Genomic DNA, 24,908 nt, shown 5'->3' on the forward strand with positions numbered 1-24,908 from the left:
TTATAGAGACCGGGGGCTCTTTTCAATTTTAAGAGGGAGCACTGTCACATTAACAAAAATAGGTCCCATATATGTCAAGGGCCTGCATGTTTATGTTTACATTTATATTTGATTTATATGTATTATGTATATCAACGATATAAGTATCTTGATGAATGATGTTATTTATGTTTTTTACTAACTGCAATAATAAAAAATAAATAAAGGGGAGTGCTTCTCCCGGTGTGGAGGGAGCAAATTATTTATTTGATATTCTTGTTCCACAATATTCTGGGGATCGATTTGTAGTAGTACAACCGATGAGACCAATACTTTTTTGGAAAGCACCAGAAAGCATTGTGCGGTTTAAAACCTTGCATATTGAACCTTTTCTCCTACAAGCACCTGTGGTGCTCAGCTTTAATGTTTGATCCTAGCTGAGGGCCAGGCCCCTTAAAAATATACTTTTGGCTACCGGCCAGCCTACCGATTTTGAGACTTTACATACACCTCATACGGATTTGCTCTTACCCTGGACAGGAGTTAACCCATTCACCAGTGAAGAACGTTTGTGAATTACAGGCGTGATGTGACACTTGCAGGTGTAACCTCTGACCTTAACTCACAAGAAGCTTTCAGATGGGTCGTGATTCTTGATAATTTAAAAAAAATAGGAAATTGAGGGAAAAACAGTTAAGCTCGTTGCATAAAGCATATGGAGCAGCTTCCGAGTCTAGGACCACTCTCCCAGTGAGCCCATCTGAGGGTGCATTTTGAACAATATATTTCTTTAATAAATGGTCCCTAATTGCAGGTGTTTCCTTCATTTCCTTCATGTACATTGGACTCTGGGTGGTTCAGTGATAAAGTATATGCATTTCAGTAATTAATACTGTTCAGCGCAGCGTTCCTTTTCTCTCTCACTTTTTTCAAATCTTTACTAGATGACTGTGCTGGTATTTATGAAGTGAGGCACAGACACGATTTGCCCTTTAAATGTATGATGCGCTCATATGCTGTGTTTGTTTACGGAGTCATGTGTCTTTGTTCCTGTTCGTGGTATCTAAATGCGTATGGTACAGCTACAGTGATGACTTTGTTTTCAAGCTTGCCTCGAGCCTTTCCATAATAAAAGAATAACAGCAGCTGCTTTTTGACTGGTGGCTGATGTGTCATAAAAATTCCACTTTAAAAAGAAACTTACCACATAAACAGAGCAAAAAACTGGTTGATCAGAGCAAAGTTCACCTCGTCAACCGCAGCAGCCGTGTGGGGGGTTGCATCCTCCTGGTGGGGTTGGAGAATCTCACGGACAACAAGGCTAATGTCTCAGTTGTCTTTGGTAATTCTCGGTCCCCGGCTTTACACGTTGAGCCATCCACATATTTTTGGCGCGCTTCCCCTCCCGTTCAAACTGGGATTGCTACAAATTAGCACTGTGGGGGGTGAGGACGTGAGTAGAAGGGGAGTCAAAGACCTGGAAACTTTTCCTCCCACTCCCATGTCCTATGAAACACGGAAAAAATACAGGTATGATAATATTTTCCATCCGCGGGAGTAGTACACTTGCATGGTGAAGAGCTTCTGCATCTTAACCCGCTTGCCCTCTGCTGGCAGCGTCACATGCCATTGAGTCAGTTTATTGTACTTACCAGTCCTTTTGAACCAGCCAGCAATGAGTGTGGGCAGTGTGATATCCCCTTTACCCAAATCCTGACACCTCTCAGGTAAGCAGTGTTGCACTTGAATCCAGGTTCCTTCAAATCTGCAAAAGGTAGATTCACCCTAACCTCCTCCTCCCCTCTTCTGAGACTGTATTAAAATGTGCCACAGCAGCTGGTGTAGGGAGCGACCAGGGCACATTTGCCTGAGCAATGTTTGGGTGGTCTTGTCGAGGAGTGATCACAGCTTCCTGGGTTTCCTCACCTCTTGGCCAAGCAATTGTGACCTTGTCAGACAAGATTACTTTTTTTGCCACCACATGCAGGATTACCAGCAGTGATCACCTAAATGCAGCAGGCATAGGGCGTCATCTACAGGAAAATGATGCAGCGCGGCACCACAAGCCATTTAGCTGTGCCGCGCTGCATCATTTTCAAAGCACAGGGATGCGTCATATTAACAACAGTACGATGCGCCCCCATGCTGTCCCCTGCGCTGGTGCACAATTGGCTGCCATACGCCAGCACAGGTACCCTTGCGTTATTTTGCAATGGTGCCTGCGCTGCAGGGATTATTGTTTTTGTGCAGGAAGGGACACTTTCCTGCACAAAAACAACCAATAATGGCATTTTCCTCTTTCTATGCATTCTGCAGAATGCAGCATGCATAGTAAGAGGAAAAATGAGGAGAAATAAAAGTATTTCTCCTCGTTGCTCCATTCCTACACCTCCCCTGGGGAGGCTTAGGATTCTGACGCATTCCCAGCTTTACAAAAATGTTGTACATCTGGCAATGTGTCAAGTTCCATGGACGTTGCGCGGGAACACCCACAGCAACACCCATGGAACGCAGAGTAATGCGTCAGATGGGGCCCATATTTACAAGGCCATGAAAAGTCATGTAGGTTGGTTTATGTGGCCTTGTAAATATGGGAAATCCCATTGCGCCGCCGGTGCGTCAATAAAAGTGATGCACCAGCGGCGTAATGGGTTTGTAAATAAGCCCCAAAGTTTTCAATTGTCATGCAGAAAAAGGTGCTATCGATGTGGTATGCCTCTACATGGGTAATATATGACAGTCATAGCTAAAATGTCCCAAGCACCAATGTAAAAATATTTGTAATAAGACTCTCCAGCGCCACATAATTTAGCACTTATATGTCAACTTTAAATACATTTCACAAATTCAACCATTTTTCTTCAAACATCAGCTTATGAGAAAATACACACATTTTAGTTTTGAATACACAAATTTCAAGTTTATGATACATAAACTAATCCAACATAGCAAAAACATCTAATCCAGTAGACTGGGCTGAACAAAAGAGAACTACTTACAGGTAGTTGGAAAGCTACCAGTATCTCACGAGCTATTTGTTGTAGTAGCTTGCTCTTTCTCTTAATCAATCAGGGGAAATAGAAGCTGAGACCCATTCGGCTTCCAAGAGATAGTCAAGTTATCAAAGTTATCATAGGTGAATGGATCACTTTTCCTGCATTATTACCAGGATCTGGGTTATTAGCCTTCTTAAAAAACCCTCATTCACAGTTGGTACAATAGCCGTATATCTTGATTTTCCGTTTATTTACCTATGTGAAAAGCCTCATCATTGGGTCTTTCTGTATGCTTTCCTGCTCCTGAGGGAGATCTACTGGTGTTTACAGTAGGGACCAGTGATAGTGATGGTGTGATTAAAGTGAACTTAAAATTACCTCCATCTCTAAACAATGCATTTTATTCTGTTAGAGATGGGGCAGGGATAAAAACTCAAGGCGGTGCATGTCTAGAAGGGCTACTGTTCTATAGCACCTACTTTAAAAAGGTGAGTGGTTGACATGTTTCAGCCCCTTCGGTGCCCAAGAGGGTCGGGGGGCTTTCGTCAGTACCGGTGTTGTGCACACTACCAAGTTGATGGTGTGCGAAGGTAAGTTATTGCACTTACCCTTCATCTCTGGTGTTATGGGTCTATAGTACCTATAAGTGAAAAGAGAAAACAGAAAAAGGAAAAAAGACCATAACAATAAGATATCACGTTATTGTACATGAAACTAGATCTATTGCGAGCAAGTATTGTCTAAGAGGATGCTAAAAGCAATAGTTATTCACCACTGATGAACAAAGTACTCAGGAAGAGATGGGGGAACACACATTGATTACTGTGCACGTTCTAGGGGCCTTCTGAACATGTACAAGCCGTCTTTTAGACATTAATAAATTGGAGGTGGCCATTCTAAAGTTGCTTATCTCCAAATGCTGTATAATTGGGAAGAATATGTAGATCCAAGCAAAGAAAATTTGGAGATATACACACGTGGTGGTTCGAGTGCGCGGTGTTGTCTGGTTGATAACTCGAGACTTCACGCTGTCACAAAGGATGTTATCTTATGTGAGTGTGGTAAATATTGGATGGCCCGCTTTTATCTGTGTTACTGGTAGTAGCGGAATGTTCATCTGATGCAGTTCCTAGGGTGGGACCGCTCTAGTATATTAGGTACACTTAAAACTGTGTTATATTTTGCAAAGCTGTGATCGTTGCTAGTTGCGTGTAAGTCAAGGATCGGGAATGTCATTGTTTTATGCGCCAGAAATTGCGTTAAAGGTGTAGGCCCAATGCTGGGAGGGCCTGTTATGACTAGTTCTTAAAATAAACATTAGTAATTACTATGGGATCATGCGCATGTTTGTATGGTGCAGAATCTATAATCACTCTCGTGAGACCAAACATTGTTATAGCGTCATTGTTTTACGCGCTAGAAATTTAGCCAGTTACCTTACTGCGTTAAAGGTGTAATGATTAGTTCTCGAAAAGGGCATTAGTAAGTACTATTAGATCATGCGCATGTTTGTATGGTGCAGATTCTATGATCACTTGCGTAAGTCCCAACATTGTTATTGCGTGCTCGCGTAATCATGCATGGAGATGAGCGATGCTATTTAAAGTGCTCACTCGCGTAATGTCAAGTTCTGGGAAGATCGTTTTCCTTAAAGGTTGGTTCGGAAAGCTCTCGGTTGTTCAAATACCTTAAAGTTCATCTTTTGTGCTTCCTCAGGGGTCATGCGGAGGCCTCCTCATTAACTGTTAGACAAGGAAGGGAAAGTCATTTACAAGAAACAGTGTAGCCACGCGTTTGTGTTGAGCATCCTCCTAAGGATGGAAAATACCTCGAGGAGTTAAGATCACGACTTGTGCTTGCTCCGTCTGTTCTGCCCCGGTGGAGCGCGCTCGCTGTGAAGCAGAATTTATAGTTGATCACCTGCGATGGGCATGGTAGAGAGACTCAGCGTGCTCATGCTGAATAGTGACTTTTGCTCATGTTTGAAAACTATTCTACATTAGATAACTACGAGTAGAATTAGATGTGGCTCATCTTGCTTATATCATTGCGAGTTTTACTGTGGAAATTCAACTTCTGTGGCAATTCAACTTCTCGTTTCTACCTGTGGTCATTGTTGTTTTATTTAATGTTGAGGGAAAATAATACATTTTCGGGGTTCTTCATCATCGGTGATATCGAGATGTCATTCATGTTAATATGCTAGGAGTTTATTGCTCGCTCACCTTTTTGCTGCAGTTGTAATTGTTTTATATGTGCCCACAACTGGCCTAGATGGTTGATAACAGTTGACAAGCACTGGGTCTTCTAGTGACTGTTCTTGTTATTGGTTATTTTGTGCTTATGACCCTAATCAGCACTGTATGGTGTGTCACATGATATTGTCGTTAAGCCCTGTTTCATACGTCCTGAGGCGGTTCACCCATCTTTGTTCCTTTTCATACAGGATTTGTTCTGCATTGTGGTTTGTGGTCAAGGTCTCGAGGACCACCCAGTTCAGTTCTTGGACAGCGTGTTTGGTATTAATGAAGTGTGTGCTCATTTTCATTGTCGTTCTTTTACATTTAATATTGCTCTTGTGTTCCACGATTCTTTGTTTAATCTTGCGGCAGGTCATCCCTATGTATTTAAGGCCACAAGGGCAGGTAATCATGTAGATTACGTCGGAAGTGTTGCAGTTTGCATGGTGTCGTAAAGTCCATTTGAGATCTGGCGTCAGTTGTAAGGTTTTGGTTGCCTTGGTCAATTTGCACACAGAGCAGGACCCACATGGGTAGTGAACCTTTTTGGGTACTAGGTTCCAATTGTTTGTAATTGATTCTGCACTGGATTTTGCCTGGGGTGGTCTCGTATGTACTAGTTTGTCTCTGATATTTTTTGTCCCTTGGTTAGCAAATCTGGGTTTTGACCTTTTAAGGACCCTGACGTGAGGATGTGCCAGTTTCTGTTCACAATTTTTTTCTCCGCATTGGAAGCTGTGTTATAGGTTGTCACGCAGGTGAGTGTCTCTGCAGTTTCTCCTTTCGTTGTTGTCTCCAAGAGGATGTCCCTGTGTTGTTTCCTTGCCCTCTTCTTGCATTTTTGTATCACTCTGTTGGGATAGTCTCTTGCTTGTAGTTTCCGATTTAGGTCCTTGGTTTGTGTTTTGTAGGCTTCTAAATTGATGCAATTTCTCCTAATTCGTAAAAACTGACTGTACGGAAGATTCTCCCTCATTGGACGTAGATGGAAGCTATTATATGAAAATAAGCTGTTTTTGATGTGGGTTTGTAGTATGGTTTGGTATGGATGGTATAATTTTCTATGTAGATTGTTATGTCAAGGAAATCCAATTTTCGGGTATCTGCTGTGTATGTGAATTTCAGGAATTGGTCTCTGGAATGAATCCATCTGTGAAAATCTGGTAAACTTTCAGGTGTGTAATTCCAGATCATTATCACATCGTCGAGGTAGCGCTTCCAAAAAAGTATTTTGGCTCTGTATGGGTTGGTGTCATTGAGGATGTTGTTGGTCTCAAAATTACTCACATACAGTCCTGCCACACTAGGAGCGAACGTGCTTCCAATCGAAGTTCCGTGGGACTGTAGGAACAATGTTCCATTGTACTCAAAAAAGTTCTCAGTTAGAGCTAGATGTTCTAATACGAAATGCCTATGTTTTTTATGTTTCCACTGCATTGTGTACAGGATGTCTTCAATCGTCTGGAGTGTCTTTTCTTGTGGAAGACTAGTGTATAGACTTTCTACGTCTAGTCCAACTAGGCACATTGTTCCTTCCCCGAATAATTGTTTATGTGCAGGAAGGTGCAAATGCCTTTAGCACAGTTAGGATATAGAGTGTTATTTATAGTTTGGCGGGCTGTACTACGTTCCGCCAGGTAAATGAAGGCATGAATTCTGCTGCCCTCATGAACGAACAGCCAACCATATGTAGAGATTTCTGACTGCCTGCCCCCGAATGTTATGCCTTCAAAGGAGCCTCTGCCATGGCGGATCCTCTAAAGCAGTCAAAATTTATCTAGCGGCGGGATTGTTCAGCAAATCTTTTTTTTGTCCTTCAAAAACAAACTGCCAAAGTGTAGGGTGCATTTTTCTCCTTTTGTGTTTGGGACCTCCTTGCTTTCTTCGGGGGCCCAAACAGAAAGAAAGTACATCATAGCATCCACCTTAAAAAGTGTGGACAGTTTGAGGTACTCACATCGACAGACCTAAGCCTTTCAGGCCTTCAGTGAGATGTTTTTGCAGGCAGAACCAGCGGGGACACTGCCAGCGGAAGCATGATGATCTGGCCAACTCTAAATAGAGCTGGACAACTGTCAGGTTGGTGGACAGGGTGGTGGAGTCCTCTGTCTGGAAAACATTAAAGGAAGCCTCCATTCTCTTGCCACTCTCTCCATCCTCTCTTATAGATACAGAAGACTCAGGAAACACATGGCACAGCTGCACAATCCTGATCCTCTTTTTTATGGTTCCACTAACGGTCCCTCAGAAATAGAAATCATCTGCTGTCTTCAACACTCTTCTACACATTCCTCCTAGTCCCTTCTGCCCACCAACGTAAAATAGAACACCAAGGGTCTTATTTATGAGAGCCCTGCATCACATTTGCACCCCGTAAATTGGTCCATGCATCACGCAGGGCTCTGTGTCAGATTTATGAAGCCACGCAAAGCCACCTTGAGCGGCATTGAGTGGCCTCATAAATCATGAGTAAGGCAATGCAGCGCAAATCGCTGCATCACCATACTCTGCACCCAGGAGGCAGTCCATGGGTGTTGCTGTAGGTTTTCCCAGGCAGCACCCATGGAATTTGATGCTGCCCCAGATACACAAAATCAGGTAAACCTGGGGAAGCGCCAAATCCTTACGCCTCCTGAGCCGAGGCGTAACAAGGATAAATATCTTTATTTCTTCTTGTTTTTCCCTCTTTCTATGTGTGCTGCATACTGCAGTACACATAGAAAGAGAAAAACGCCTGCATGCAATGGAGGCATCCTTGCATCATGGTGCAAGGGTGCCTACATTGGTGCTAGGCAGCCGAAACAACACCAGTGCAGGGAAAGAGGACAGGAATGCACTGTATTGTATAAATACGGTGCATTCCTGCCCTTTCACTTTGGTGTAGGGCAGCACAGTAAGGTGCCTTGCAGCGCTGTTCTATGCTAAAATCCCATAAATGAGGCCCCCAGTCTTTGCCACTAACTACTAGAAATAAGAAAATGTAAGTTCTGAGAGGTCTCCCATTTATCACTAAAGTGTGGGATATTTGCCTTTCACTCACCAATAGGAGATGTATAATCTTTAAATATATGTTTTAATGTTGCCCTGCAGTTGATATCAATCACGAAAGGTATGTGTTGTAATGAATGTACATGTTTCTTTTGTTTCTTTTTGGCTTTAATGTTTATGTATTTCAAATGTTCCATGGCGCTGCTGAGTTTCTTTATGGAACCTTAGAATGTGGCAGTGCGGTGCGGTTGTCATAGCAGTGAGGGCATTCGATCTTTGGCCGTTACTAGGAGCTGGCAGAGTGAGAAGTATGCTCGACCTATCCTCACAATAAAACCACTTTTATGTTATAAAGGCTTTGGTAGTTCTTTACAACATAATTTTGGTGACAAGGATGGGGTGATGGGATGGTAAGCACGTTTAGGATTCTGCCTTGTGATTGGGTGAAGATTAAGGGCCAAATTTCGAGTCTGGCTGTCTTTGACTGCCAGACTCGCGGTAGTGCTGTGGTGATGGTTCTGAAGTCGTCGTATTACGAGATGGCCATTCGGCCCACCACTGCTGCATCGGCTCCGCCTAGCATATTATGAGTTTCCCTACCCCAGCCTTTTCATGACAATGAGCCCACCATGAAAAGGCTGGCGGTGGAGAAACAAAGGGGGCCCATGCTCCCGCTGCCCTGGGGATGCATTCAGGGGGGCACACCAGGTGCCCCCCTGTTTGCATGCACCCCAGTTTCCAGCACGACATGGTCTTCACAGTCCATGCCATGCCGGAAATGCTTTTGTGTTCCCACTGTGGAGCCTGTTTTCAGGGCACCGCCATGGGAACTGCAAAATGAAAACCCGCCACACACAAGTTGAACTTGTAATCTGGCGGGGGGACCATGCACTGCTTTGGCGGCGCTGTGCAGCCACAAAGCCAGTGCAGCACCGCCAAAGTTGTAATGAGGCCCTAAATCTTACCAAGTGACCAGAAGTTTGCATAAGTTTCATGCTCCATACCAAATCAAAGAAGTACATAGGTGGCACCTTGTTTTGAATAATGGCGAGAAGTGGAATTGCAGAAGAGTGGCGAAGTTTGGTTCTGAGTCAGTTGTGCATGAGTACTGTGGAGAGAAGGATGTGGAAATTGGATGGTGGATGGAAGGGGTTCTCATAGTCAGGCTCCTGAGTCCATTCCTGCCCAAACAACAGATTGTATACTTTCTCCACCTGAGAGTAGCGACGGGGGAGAAGGAATTTTTGTAGAAGGGGGAATGATGATATAAGAACTCAAAGTCAAAGAAGAGCTGCAGTGCATTTGCAGGATTATGTTACATAATGCCTGGGTGAAATCATTGTACACTTGGTTAAGCGTATGTGTTTTCTATGTCAGTTCACTTTTTCTTTTTTGTACTTAGAGGCATTGTTTTTTTTTGCATACTGCATACTGCATACTGCATGTGGGTATAGTGCTATATGAAGGAAAGAGCATATGTTGTAATGAATGTACATGTTTCCTATGTTTCTTTTTTGGTTTAATGTTTATGTATTTCAAATGTTCCATGGCGCTGCCGGGTTTCTTTATGGAGCCTTAGGATGTGGCAGTGCGGTGCGGTTGTCATAGGAGCGTGGGCATTCGATCGTTGGCAGTTACTAGGAGCTGGCAGAGGGAGAAGTCACGCTCGACCTACCTGCACAATAAAACCACTTCTATGTTATATTTCTGAGGATTGGTGGTTCTTCATAACAGTATGCTGTAAACTGGCTAAGCTGCAAGAGGCTGTTCAAGAATTGCTTACCTCTTTTGTGACGCTTTTACAGCATTGCATATCGCAATTGAATTAAGTACCTGCATACTTTACAGTTCCATACACTCCAGAAAAGCACAAATACATATTTGAGTCCGCCTGCGTTAATGGCATGTCCCTGCACAATGTAGATAGAAGATAAATGGTATTGTTCAATAAAACTTAAAAAAAGCACACTTCCGCTTTATTTTCATAAAGTGGCACAGTTTACATTTACATTCAAGACACCATAAACCTATTAGAAACCTGCAAATTCACAGTATATCCGCGCTTAAGAGATATACACTCATGTATTTTGATTAACATGCTCACAAAGGAACTTTTTTCATGACATCCGGTGAGATCATGAAACTGACACATGTCTGCTAACTACTGTTTTAAGGGGTCTAACAAGGCAAGAAAGTTAGAGCAAAACCGTTCTCTGCACTTAAACCTCCTTATGTAAATATTGATGGCTTTAGGACATTCATCTTTTTCCACGTTCCCTTGTGTTTGTGCTTCGGAAAGCTCAACTTTGACCTTTGGAGGTAGGGCAGCCTGATAACCAGACCTCAATTATAGGTGCTCTGCATAAGAAAGAAAGTCAAATATTAAATCTGCAATTCATGTCACTTTGGGCAATACATTGTATGTGTGGATGGGCTTGCACAGTTTCCCAAGTGACAGGTATGAGCTGTCAGAATATTGCAGTTAGAAGTGTACAGAAAAAACTGTAGGAACTGTTTTAAATGGCACATTTAGATTAAAATGCTTGTCACCAGCTATTGACAGGAACATGGTAGCAAAAACAAATGTGCAGCATATTGGCAATCCTGTGTGATAAGTCAATAGAATCACCACCTTTGATTACATATAAGATGTTATCCAGTTGTGAATTATTTAACATAGTGTGCCTAAAGCTCACTTGCAGTGTTCAGGAAGAGGCCATCATTATTCCTCTCTGACCTCCTATAGGCCGAGCCTCTTACCTCCTGGGGGTGTGAGAGCCACTATTTGTTTGAATGAACGTAGACCACATTAACAATCGTACCAGGGCAGTGTAAATGTGCCCCAGGCCTTCCAGGCCCCACTTGCTCTTAAATGTCCCATTAAAAGGTGTTTCTTTTGAACTGAGGGACCAATCTCAGACTTTAGGATCACAAGCCAGCTTGTCATATGATTGGGTGGAGATTCGGATTTCCATTAGTCATTGGTTTGAGTAACTGGGCTAACATTCAAAATGTTTCTTCCTGCTCTAAGATATTTAGGGGCACATTTAAAAAAAGAGAAGCGTCGGCCTTGAGCCACGCGAGGAGGCACAAGGGCGATGCAACCATTAAATCAGATTGATCAAGCCATGCAAGGTCACTTTGCATGGCCCTGCATGGCTTGATAAATGTAGAGTAATGCAGCACAGCGTAAATCACTGCGTTGGTTACTCTACCCCAGGGAAGTGTTTTATGGATGGAGCCTGGGTGTTCCCATGCTTTCACCCATGGGTTTTGGTGCATTCCCAGATTTACCATTACTGGTAGACCTGGGAATGAGTCAAAATGCTATGCCTCCTCAGGGAGGTGTAATGAGCAGAAATATCTTTATTCCTCCTCGTTTTTAGGTCTCGCCTGATCCAGCGCTTGCGCTGATTTGGCCGAGGCATTTTGTATACAGGCTTTTCAAAGTGCTGCCGTGGCCTAAAGCTTCAGTGCACGTGAACGTGCATGCGCGCAGCGCCGTGTGTCTTTCCTCCGTAGCACGCGATCGTAATCTCGATCACTTTCACTTGTGTATGTTAATGCTTTTGTTATCGCGGCCGCGTCTGCTTAACTTTCGCGGCCGCGTGGCCAATGCTTGTTTCCCTTTGAGCTTTAACCCTGAAATGGAATGAGTAAACACACGAAGAAGATTCCTAAAAAGTATTTGAGAGCATTCTAAATTATTTGTAACCGTTTATTAAATCCAACAGTGCGATACTTGCAGTACCACAACAGTGAGGGGCACCCTCACGTGTAATTTTGCATCGGACTCTAAATTTGGTCCTGCCGGCGTCTGAAGTGTAAACGACCGTGCTATACCGTCCCACCATCAGCCCTCTCCCTCCCCCACCCCCGTTAACCTTCCCCAAAATTCAGTTGTGGGTCTGGTTTTGCCCCTGATGTAAAATAATCATCATTCATCACCATCCAGACAGAGGTCAGAGATGTATTTTTAAGTGATGGTATTACTGTGCTAGTTAGTGGCATTGAAACAGGAAAACTTCTACCTTTTGTCGTCACGGAAATATTGGCAATTATGACGTAGCTCACGACATCTAATTGTCTAAGAACTCCGTTGCTATGTAAGCGAAGCTGCAGTGCAGAGGTAAAGCCACTTGGGAGCAGACGGCAGATACGAGCTCAAAGCTCTCAAACGTCAGACCGCGCGCTACTTTCCTGCTTCTAACATACTTCTGCGCGTTCCTCCTGCTTCTAACATGGCCGTGGCGTATAAGAGTGTACACGCTCGGTCTACTGTTTCAAGCGGCAATAGTTCCAGCTTCGTTTGCCATGACACTGCTGATAACAGAGTTGGGAGCCTGCACGGGCGTAGCTGAAAGAGTGGGTGCTGCTGCCCCACTTCAAGTGGGAGAGAGAAAGTTGTGTCCAAAGGAATCAGGTAGGCTAAACTGCCGACTTTGGTGCTGGAAACCACAGTTCGAGCTTCGAGGTCGCGTCCCCAATCCACATCCTGTGATTCTGGGCAAATCACTTAATATCCCCGTGCCTGAATGTGTAATGTAAATACGGTGCTCCTGTAAAGCGCTCCAATACCTTCGGGTCGAGTTTGCGCTATATAAATATGCAAAAAAAAAACCAACAAAAAAAAAAAGACTCCACCCCACAACTCCGAGCGAGGGATGCATCCCGGGGCAGTGGGGTAATGGGTGACCTTATGCACTCGATGGAGGTGAGCGCTGTCGGGCAATTTTTGATGACCCATATTTGGAGGGAGGAAGGGCTAGTCGTTTAGATTCCCTTAGGAACAGAGTGACTTACCTCTTCACCCCTAGGCTCGTTTCCTGGAAATTTCCCATGCTGCAACAGTTACTGTATCAAACCGAGTTCACTGTCTCAGTTCCCAACCTCTTCTGCCCCTTTCCCTTTGTGGTCCTGCCATGCCCTCTTTACTATGCTGTCCTAATAACTATCCCCCCTTGCCCTGTTACCCACCCGCACTTGTACTGCTCCCCATCATGTTTTCCTCATTGTCTTCCTCTCTTAAATCTTTTCACTCATATCTATTCTTCACATTATGCTCATGCGTATCCCTTTCATCGCACACCCCCTTCATTTTATTATCACACTTGTTCTCTTGTTACATTCTTTACTTATCTGTGCATTTTGTCATCCTCTTCCTCGCTATCCATATCCGTACACATTGCCTATTAGGTTCACGGGCGGATCGCCACTGCTTGCAGCCTGGCCTCCAGATAACGGCGTGGCTCAGGGGAGGAGGATGCGACCACATTCCAGCCCTCGATATATTTTATTTGTTGGCCTTTGGGCTATCTTTGCACTTACAACTGGGGCATTTAAGTGCCGGCAAAGCCTGAGACATTTCCGGGAACTGCACCCGCTCCAGACGCACAGGAGTGTTTAGACCTCTTGTGTGTCATACTCTTATCACAACTGTACACAGCTGCCACCTGTGCCAACTCAGTTCTTTCTCACAAAACGATGATTTTTACAAAGCGTAGAATGTCTCCTTATCTGACTCACGATGCTTTCCACTTTTGACTCGCCCTTAACTCTGCCACTCCATTCTCACACCTCTTCCTATTCCCCATCTCTTCCTTCCTTTGCTATTTTCTCTCTCCTCCTTTCTCCGCTATTCCATTTGTCTCTTTTACACTTCACTGTCATACGCACCCATATAGCGCCTTCATTCACTTTCTCCCTCTCCTTAATGCATTATGCCTACCCCGTCTACACTCTTTCATTCACCATCCATCCCTCCGCCCTTTCCCCTCCTACTTTCACTCAGTCATTCCATTCTTACCCCACCTTCATTCCCCTCCGTTTACTTTCGGTCCCGAGAGACTGTACTCTCCTCCGCGCCCTTCCATCATCCATGTGTTCTCCCTTCCTCTAGTCTCCTCCTTCTCTTTGTCATCTTACCCTTTCCTCTCACTTGTTTTGGAGTAAATGTAGTTAGTGGGATTGGTGTTACAATAAAATGTTGGGCCACCTTCAAACTGTTAAACTTTAGAGTTATCTTGATAGATTGATAGTTACAATTACAAAAAAACAACGTTTAAAAAATTTCTCACGATTTTGCCAACCTGTGTTACCGGTATTAATTAGTAAATGAGCACTTTTCTGACTTTCTTCTGACACCCCTTTAAATGTGACTTCTCTTGGTGGATCGACACAAAGGTGAAAATGGCAACAGCAATCTAAACATGCGAACTGTCTCCCAACTTTAATGTTATCTTGACAAATGCAGTCCAAATTATAGGTACGTTCTAATAAATCTGTGTGCGCGCCTGCACACGTTCCTGGGTGTGGTCTGACCAAGATGTGCACTGCAGAACTCCGTACAAAATCACACAACACTGTACAATACTGGGTAATACAATCCAGAACTCTACGGTAACGTACCCAGCCCATCTGCGGATTGACCTAAAATGATGCTCTACTCGCAGAATGTAAACAGAGGCCCATAGGTCTCCCATATACAGAGCACCTGGTATTAGGAGGGAGGAGAAGAGGAATAGTCCAAATTATACAGCAAGGTTGGATAAATTATGTGGCAACAAAAAGCAAACTATGCGGCATCATGCAGCAATGCATAGCCGTCAGTACCGGAAGAAGGCATCTGCTCACAGCTGCTGGTTGCCACGGAGTCAGATTTCACTTTAATGGGTAAATAGAAATGCTTGTTGTACAATGCAATAGGTCTTGCATTTACGCAACTTTCAGCTATTGGCATTGTAAATGATAACGCCTTTTATGTTTTGGTTTTTAAAACAGAAATAAAAGGCACTGTCATTTACAATGCCAATAGCTTGAAGTTGTGTAAATACGAGACCTATTGCATTGCAAATGCTTGTTTCCTCTTTCTATGTGTTCTGCATTATGCAGCTGACATAGAAAGTGGAAAATGCCTCAGACCATTGTTTTTTCCAGGAAGATGGCCCTTCCTGCAAAACCCAATCCTGTCTGCAACACAGAAACCTCTGCACCATGGTACAAGAGTGCCTGCATTGAAGTGCTTAAACCCCCGTGACTCTTTTTGATGTTTTTCTAGTTTTTTCTAAATATGGTTTGCGTTATGCCTGACTTTCTTTTGGTTCTGTTTCTTTAAGCTCCCTTTTCACTTGTATTTTTATGCTGGAATATTTGTGTGATATAGTGTTTTATGATCAATAATCTATATTGTATATTGCCACCTTTTTACCTTTACCTTTAATAAAATTTGTTTCTGAACTAAAAAAGAGTGCCTGCATTGGAGCAGGGCCGCATATTGAGCGCCCGCGCAGGGAAAGGACCGGAATGTGCCATATAATATTTAATACAGCACATTCCTGCCCTTTTTCTTTCATGCAGTGTATTGCAACAAGGTTGCGTGCTGTGCTGCGTGAAAGTTTGATGAATATGCCCATACATAGATCAAGGATAGAATGAACCTACTAAACAAACATATATGACCTCTTATAGCACTTCTAAGATGCAACATCCAGCTTTGCCCTGCTGACTATGTCAAATCTCTAGAAACGTTTCAAAGGCTGAAAGTAAAATAACTGACTTGGAAGAAACATCAACGTTTACTCCGGCATGGCTCATCACCAGTCAATTGTGGGAGAGGAGCTGGCCTAATGGCTAGGGCGGTGGACCTCGAATCTGGGGAACTGGGTTCGAGTCTCGGCAGCAACGCTGAACATCCTGTGTTTTTTGGGCAAATCACTTATTCTCCCCCTGCCTAACTAAAAAATGAGGGGCAAATTTACAAGCCCCGTACGCCACATTTGCGCCGCAGTTGCGTCACTTTTGTGACGCAGCGGCGGCGCAAAGCCAGCGCCATATTGCGGGGTATTTACAATGTGACGCATCTAGGGAGATGCGTCACGTTGTAAAGCCCTGCGCCACATGTGGGCGTTCCGGCGCAGGGGAGTAGTTCCGGCGCAGGAACGCCTCCTAAAAGGGGCTGATTCCGATCCTGTATTATTTTTTCCCGTACGACTCGTATCCGTATTTTTTTACGTACGAATCATACAAGTACCGTACAAACGTTGAAGTACGATTCGTACAGGAAAAATACATACGAATTGCCTCGGGAAAAGTCTACGAAACGTCCCCGGACAGTTTTACGTACGAGTCGTAAAACTGAAGTCTGAGCGCACATGTCCGATCCGTACTGGTGTTCCGAATGCAAAAGCGTATGGAAAACGTCCCGTACGGAGCGAACTGTGTACGACCCCTACCCCGGGTACACTTGTGCCCGGGGTACGAGTCGTAAAGCCCCCCCACTCCCCCTATGTACAGACCGTACCCCCCAGCTCCCCCGTATGTACGCGCCGTACCCCCCCCAGCCCTGTATGTACGGGCTGTACCCCCACCCCACCCGCGTATGTACGTGCTGTACCCCCAGCCCGGTATGTATGCACCGTACCCCCACCACACCCGCGTATTTACGCGCCATACCCCCAGCCCCGTATGTACGTGCCGTACCCCCACCCCACCCACGTATGTACGCGCCGTACCCCCACCCCAGCCCCGTATGTACGCGCCGTACCCCCAGCACATACGGGGCTGGGGGTACGGTGCGTACATACGCGGGTGGGGTGGGGGTACGGTGCGTACATACGGTGGGGCTGGGGGTACGGCGCGTACATACGGGTGGGCTGGGGGTACGGCACGTACATATGCAGGTGGGGTGGGGGTACGGTGCATACATATGGGGGGGCTGGGGGTACGGCACGTACATACGCGGGTGGGATGGGGTTACGGGCCGTACATCGCGGCGTACTTAGCTTTTCTGGCACTTTTTGGCTCCCGTAAAAATATAGCCGTGCGGAGTGCTGTGGGTACGAATCGTACTTGCTGGTCCGTAAAACGCTGCCTGACTCCGTGGGGACGTCGCGTACGCACTGTCCAGGATCGGAATTGTATGTATTATTTAGCCGTACGGTGTTTTTTACGATTCGTACGGAAATGGTATTTCTGTACGAATCGTACTTGCTGATTTGTACGGTGGAATTCCCGGGTACGAGTCGTACGGAGAAAACGTACGACCATTTGTACCCGGGTTTTACAGGATTAGAATCGGCACCTAGATGTTTCTTTTTTCCAAACGCCATTTTATCACATACTTGTATTGTTGGTTTGGTGTTGTTACAGGAAGAATTGCTGCGTGGGCCAAGATGAGCCAGGCATTGCTCACAAAAATCAGTTCCCCCTTTAGGAGTTTATTTATTTCGCTGAAGAGTCCTTGGAGGTTTCTGCTTAGAAGACGGACCTGTGCAGGGGTTGTATTTCTGGTGAATCTCTAGTGTGGGGGATGTTCCATGCGGGCACATTCATAATTGTATTTTCAAATGAAAGAAGGGTTTCAGAATTCTCAGTCATAAGATTCTCATGTTTTTTTCTTATGCACATCATGATTGTGCAGTGAAGGTTTGTGTTCTGAGTGAAAATGCTGATCCAGCAGATGAATACTAATCAAGTTTACAGCAAAGATGCACTTCCATGACTTATTTTTATTAGAAAGGCTTAGACCGCATGGCTTTGCCTTGCAATGTGGATTTTACTGAAGGCTGGCCTGCTACGTCCATTGGTCAAAAGGATTATCCAGTTGCTAACACCTGTAGGAAAAGGTCTAGTTACTTCATTTGTTCTACTGAGAGGCTTTTGCTAGCAGTGTCGGACGACCTAATATCAACAGACAAATTACAACTATTAAACTGTGAAAATCAGATATCATTAATTAATCCCATCCTCTGGGTAAAATGATAGTGAAAAGAACCCGAATTGGATACCGTTTGAAGGTCTGAGTTTGAGAGGAGAAATTAACTAAATCAATTTTATAGTGGTAACATATACCATTTCCCCACATTTCATAGCAACATTTCATAATATTCTTTCAATTAGTGGCAATTAATTGAAACACAAAACCAATCAATAACTATCAATTTGCCTTTCAGAGGTACGCTAGTCTATTCTAGATTTAGCTTTCCTTAAACAATATTCTGAAATGATAAGTCTCAGAATTAAGTTAAAGCTGGTTCTTCCAAAAGCAATAGTTCTTCTATCCACATTTAGCTGCACACTTTCTTTTTATTTTGGAAAATGTCATATTGACAGACCTGATAGTTGCTGACCGGAGGGTATGATGCTAGAAGCTAAGCTTTCTTCTCCCAACTACTCCTGCCAAAGCAGGTGCTAAATTGCATGTGCTATTGAATGGCGCTGAAGGTGTATGGGGTTCGGGATTTGAGAGAGAAAGACAGGCAGAAGTCCTATGTGTTAACCCTTATGAAAGTTGAATTTCTCCTCTCCTTGACACCAAGGGGCATATTTACAAGGAAGTGCTGGAGTGCGGCGTTTGCCTCTTTGGCTTAACGCCGCGCTCTGCCACTTCTAGGCTGCACTGTATTTACAAGAATACGGTGCAGCCTTGCGTTTCCCCTTGCGCCGACGCTAATTTAGCTGCCTAACGCCAACGCAGGGACCCTTGCATGGGTTCCTGTGTTGAGGGAAATGATTGTTTATGTGCAGAAAGATGTCCCTTCCTGCACATAAAAAATAACAACAAGAGAGGAAGGGAGGAAAAAGGCACTCTTGATCCCCCTCAGTAAACTAAACAAAAAACAACAAAAGAGTGCATGATGAGTTTTAAAGGAAAAAGGGGGGAAGGGAGTCACTCTTGTAAGTAAAAAGAACCCTCACTCACCAAACTGGTTGGTGACATGCTTCATCATTGGGTTCCCACCAGAGAGGCCGAATGCCTCCCTGGTGTGCTACTATGCCTGGTTACAGCGGAGCTGGATGTTTTCGAGTGAGTTAGCATAAGTAGTGGTTTAAAAAGAGCTTGGTTTAAACCCAAACTGACTTTATTCGTGGTTAACCAAGCGTTGATAAAAAATTTGAATTGGACTAAAGGGCTAGACTCAGTAATTTAGTCCAAGGTGCATATGAAATAAAATCATGGTCAACATGTTTCTGCCTTTAAGTTTGGCCATTTAGCAAGGCTTTCATCAGGACCAACTGGTGAAAAAATCGAAAGACACCTCGGCGGTATGCACACTCTAAGGTGCACCCTAACCTGGGGTGTGGGTGAACGAGCACAAAATGACTTACACATTGTAGTCTGGCTTGCTGCTTTTCAGGAAGCCTTAGTATCTGAAAATGGATAGAGAAAACAGATACACTATTTTGTAGACATAAATACCTTTGTGATATATCATGAATACAAGAGTGACTCGATAAACATTGTAGCAACAAATCCTGCAGCGTTGTGTTAGTATTGCTTATATACATTTATTATTGTCTGCAGTTTAAAGACTATTAAGTCTCATCCAAAGCCAACATTGTGCCTCAGTTTTTTAAGGAAAGTTCCTGTGGTGCAAGGTGACTACCTCTTGCACACACAGTATTGTCAACAAAGTTTCACACGCACACACACGCAAACACGTTAAAAACCAAATGGTTTGACTGAACTTAAACTGTGAGCGAAAGGCATAGTGAATCTAAAGCCCATCACTTACTGTAAAAGGGGGAGGGGAATAACCCCATGGGTCCAGGAGGGGAGCGCGTACTTGTAGTCACACTCTATTTTGAAACAAAAACAGAGGAGCAGTGCAAAAAAATGAATAAATAAATAAAGGCTGCCGTATAGGCTGAAGGTCAAACGTTAGGTAAAGGGTTGTGCTAGTTTTACTTACTACTCCAAAGTACAGCGCCCACCCGACACCTGTGGCTGCCCAATAGCAGGACCCCGACAATAATGGCATGTTCGTACGGAGGCTTTTTAAACAGGAGTCAATGCTGAAACCCCCTGCTTCTTCTGTGTGCTCGCGAGATTACGTGACTACGTCCTCGCGTGTTTGTATACCAAAAACTAGACCGCATCACAGAGTTAAAACCGCGGTGTCTTAAAAGAGACGTCCGGTTCATAACATGCATACGTGACGATCTAGTAAGAAGGGGAAAGGGAGAAAAAGAACTAAGTTTTTGACATAATGAAAAAATCTTTATTCAGGTGTTTTTAAAACGACAAAAAGACGTGATAAATTGTACATCATTTTATGTATGTTCAGTAGTACAAATTTGTTGTTTTTTAAAAAAGATTATAAATCAGTTTTAGGTCAAGATTAAGCTAAAACTTAGTGTAATGTAGGGCACATCAATATAAATGCACACAGGATGGATAAAAAATGTCTCATAGTAAGATTTCAAAGCCAGTCGATCGAAATAACAGGTCTTTTTGGGGACAGGATTACTACTCTTATTTAAGCATACAACTGAAAGCCAGCGGTCAGTGGATAAATATCCTACAGTGATGTCGATGATTAAACAAGGCAACAGCATATATGTATTCCTAAAGAAGGTTTAAAAAATCAGAAGAACATGTTAGTTCTAAAGTTAATGATTATGTGTTTGCAACAACAGTATAGCAGTGCTGAAATGTTTCATAGGTTCAATGAGTAACTAGTGTGCCAAAATCGTGCCCCACGGGATGTTATCATTGAGGCCGATGGTATGGGTGGACAGGCGATACACCCATCTTTGTTCCTTTTCGAAAAGGCGTTGTGATTGATTCGCCCCTTTGCTGATCTGTTCAATTATTGTCCACTGTAAGTCATTGATGATGCATCCTACCCCGCATACTATCACTGATCTCCTTTTTGACCCTATCAAAATTTGCCTTAGTGAGGTCTGCAATATTCTGAGTAATCCTTACTCCTAGATATCTCATTTCTCTCTTACAGTTGAACCCTTCTGCCCCCATATTCCAACTCATAACTTCCGTGTTATCCTTGTTGATATTATACCCTGAAACTTTACCAAACTCAGTTGTTGGTTCCATAAAGTTTGTGGTAAGTTTGTTGTAAAAATTAAGATATCGTCTGTATAAAGCCCAATTTTCTTAATCCAGCCATTAAATTCAAAAGGCAGGATGTCAACGCTACTCCTTATTTTTCTGGCTAACGGCTCGATATAAAGGTCATACAAAAGAGGGGACAGGGGGCAACCCTGTCTAGTGCCCCGCATAATATTCACTGGCTGAGTCAATGCCCCATTGACTAACACTCTAGATTCCGGGGCAGAATACATACCTCTCAATAATCTACAGAAATTAGCACCCAAATTAAAATGCTTGGCCACAATCTGCGAATAAACCCAGTTAACGCAAGCTTTGGATGCGTCTAACGCTATGACTGCCAAGGGAAGACCATAAGCAGTGGTCATATCTATGGAGCCAATCAACGAATACGTCAGCTCTTTCAAGGCTCTTCCTCTCATAAACCCCTTTTGATCTTCGTTTACCAGGTGCGGCATAAAACCATTTAGCCTCCCCGCCATAACCTTTGCAAAAAGCTTGTAGTCGGCGTTTAAAAGGGAAATAGGCCTATAAGAATCAACTCTTTTTGAAGACTTCCCAGGCTTAGGAATTAGAGTTATAGTTGCCTCCTTCCAAGATTCAGGCAGAGCAAAATCTGACAAAAATATCGCATTAAAGAGCTGCCTCAATATAGGACATATAGTGCTAGCCAGAACTTTGTATACCTCAAGTGGAAGGCCATCTGGCCCCGGAGCCTTACCCCTCTTACCGCTCCCAATTACCTCTTCAAGCTCCTCCAGCGTGATCTCCTTAATCAATTCCTCCATTGCCTCGTCAGATAAGGGTTCTATGTGATTCAGCCAAGTCAACACATCATCCTCAGTTATAACCAGATCTTCTTTATAGACTTTCCCAAAATGTCGGTAGAACGCTAGACCGATCCCCCGACTGTCACTCAGAACCGCTCCTGAGTCTTCATACCTAATCTCTTTAATCAGATTTCTGACTTGATCACTTTTAGCCTTCCACGCTGGTAATTTACTACGCACTACTCTTGCCTGGGACTGCCGTGAGCGGAACGGCCAGGATTTCCTCCCACCTTGCTTGCTCCTGATCGTTGCCGTGAGGGGAACGGCTGTTGCTGCTCTTTAGGCCCGCTGCCTCGCCGCGATGGAATCGGCCAGGGTAGGCAGCGGACCACAATACCCAGAAGGCCCTGCTCAGCGCTGACGACCGGAGTCATCAGAGGGTGCCGGAGGCCCTCATAACCAGCGCGGGACACGCGCAGGTGTGACCAGGCGCTGCCCGGGCACTGCCTGGGCCAAGGGTGGGCCCATCCGCGCCCGTCGGAGCCCATGGAGGCCGGGCTGGGCCACCCTCCCAACGTGTCCTGATGGGTAAGCGCAAACATCTGGGTAACTCAGACAAGGGGGGTTTAAAAGCTAAAATACCCAGAAAGTCACCGTCCATAATTTCTTATTTGACTTCGGCTGTGGGCGCCTTGAATAAGGAAATAGCAAACGCGGAAAAGGAGCTAGGCCTGGACACAAGTGAAGACCTTGGGGAGGGGATTGTGGCGACTGTTACCCTGGCATCTGCCCCTGTACCTCTGGAGCCAGTGGTACTGATTAGTGGCCCAAATCAGAGGAGTGATGCTTTACCCACCGTTACGGCCGCCATAGATGGTGTGGTTAGTCCTCAGAGGGCTCATTCTTTGGCTCATGGTAAGCCTGAAAGGGTCCCCTCGGAGGGGTCTGCAGGAGTAAAATGTACTAACAAAAGAGCAACAAAGCGCCTTAAGGGCCTAAGAATAGTACCCCCAAGTTGTCCCAGGGAGTTGATGAGTCCATCCAACAGACTTTGCGGTCTCTTATCGAGGATATTTTTTGTTCCAGATTTGATGCAATGTTGACTACTATTGCTAAGAACATAATTGACACCATGAACTCTTGTGTGGCTGATCTAAAGAAAAAATGTGAGCGTTTAGATACTATTATGGATTCCCGTCTGAAGGAGAAATTGCGCTCCACGGAAGTTAATATTGATATGGCTCAGTCACCTGCCTCCCCAGTAGTAACTAGGCCAATTACCAGAGGAAACAACCAACTGAGTCACTCATTGTCATCTTCGGGGGGTGCTATGTTGAATTCTGGGAACAGGCTGAGTGTCCCCCATATTTTGAGCCTAAAGGGTTTCTAATGTAATTCCCTGTGCCGTCAAAACGCAACCAAGAGGGTTGTCTACAGCTCTTAGGGGGAACCATGAACATCATAAGAATTCTAAACTTCATACCAACAATAGAATCGACCTCCCCCCAGAAGCCACTCCTTTGGTTGCTGTTCTTGTTGGGGTTCCCCTGAGAGACCAAACTTTTTTATAGTCCGGCAGCGCCAGGGAACAACGCTCTAAGCTCTCGGGTTCTCCTGCCTGGATTACCAATATAACAGAAACACGGGATTCTTCTAGATGGCATCAAAGATCGGTTTATTGGCTGCAGCCAGTAGCAGAGGTCCAACAAGTACCACACAAGTAGGTTGCGAGGAGACTGCTCAATAATACAAAGCAGGTCGCTCCTTTTTATACCCAAAATCATGCTTCAGGCAAATATTCTTTAAAGTGCAGTTCGTCGCACCCCATGTACCCAAAACAATACTTTATTATTGATGACAATCCCATGTGTCCGGCCTCTGGCTAAAACGTACGTTCTTCTGGGGTTGAAACCGGACCAGCCTAACATCCTCCTTTGAAGAGACCGTCCACTCATAACAAACAAATGGTCACCTCCCCACCATAAACAGGTCATAAAGGAAGGAACAGAAACGGAGGAAAGAGATAGAAAGTAAGGTTGGGCAGGTGGGTGCGGGTCATATAAGTTTATACAACACTGGCCTTTGATCAAAACCTCGCTTAACTCGAGGGCAGGTACTGGTTTGGCAAGTTTTCGCCTCAGGCAATAGCGTCAGCTTTCGCCAGGTCATGAGTCAGCGCAAGGCCAAACTGGGGGGGGTGGACGTGTCCTACAGAGTCAGGCTGCCTACAGTGAGGGCGATGCAAACAAAATGGATGCCGTGCACAAGATGGAACCCGTGTGTTCATTGACGAGGTTTACTAATATGCAGCAAATTCATCGGGGAAGCGTGATGAAAACACTCGTACATACCAAACTCGCTATTTACGATATGCAGATACCAAAATTGTAACGGAACCATGATATAAACACACGGGTTCAGAATTTACGGAACCACAGACCCTCCTTTTGCCCTCACTTAGGCAATAACCCATTCTGAATCTGAGTCAATATCAATCTTCATCAGATCATCAGTATGTTGCTGAAGCATCATCCTACCTCTCTGTTCCTCCCGTGAAACAGGCGGACTGCGCACGCATACCGTAGCGCAAAGGCTACACAAGGCAGGACCACACTGCACACAGAGGCAACAAGTGAAAAGGATTGCTAGAGCCATACCACTGATCGTCAGAATTCTCCATCCCCACGTGGACAACAGTCCCCAGAACCAATCAGTTAACGACCAATCTCCTTCGGCCATATGTATAGACTCGGAGATCTTATGTAACCTGGAAATGGCCTTGTACACTGTTGGAGCATTGTCGGGTATGAAGACACAGCAGCTCGATTGGATCACTTTACATAATTCCCCTCGGTCAGCAAGTAGAACATCTAAAACCATACGGTTTTGTAATGTCATGAGGCGATCCGCTTGAAGCTCAGCTGTCAAATTACTAAGGGCACCAGCAGTTTCGTTCACGGTGGACTCAACCACTCGGGTTAGTTGTCTCAAATGTCTACTATTTACCATGGGTCCCCAGTACGGCAGGAATCCCTTAAAGAAATCCCCTGCTTCTTGACCCGCGGTGTCCTCCTTATTGAAGACA

The sequence above is a fragment of the Triturus cristatus genome, chromosome 5_2, assembly GCF_964204655.1.
Source record: "Triturus cristatus chromosome 5_2, aTriCri1.1, whole genome shotgun sequence".
Classification (NCBI taxonomy): Eukaryota; Metazoa; Chordata; class Amphibia; order Caudata; family Salamandridae; genus Triturus; species Triturus cristatus.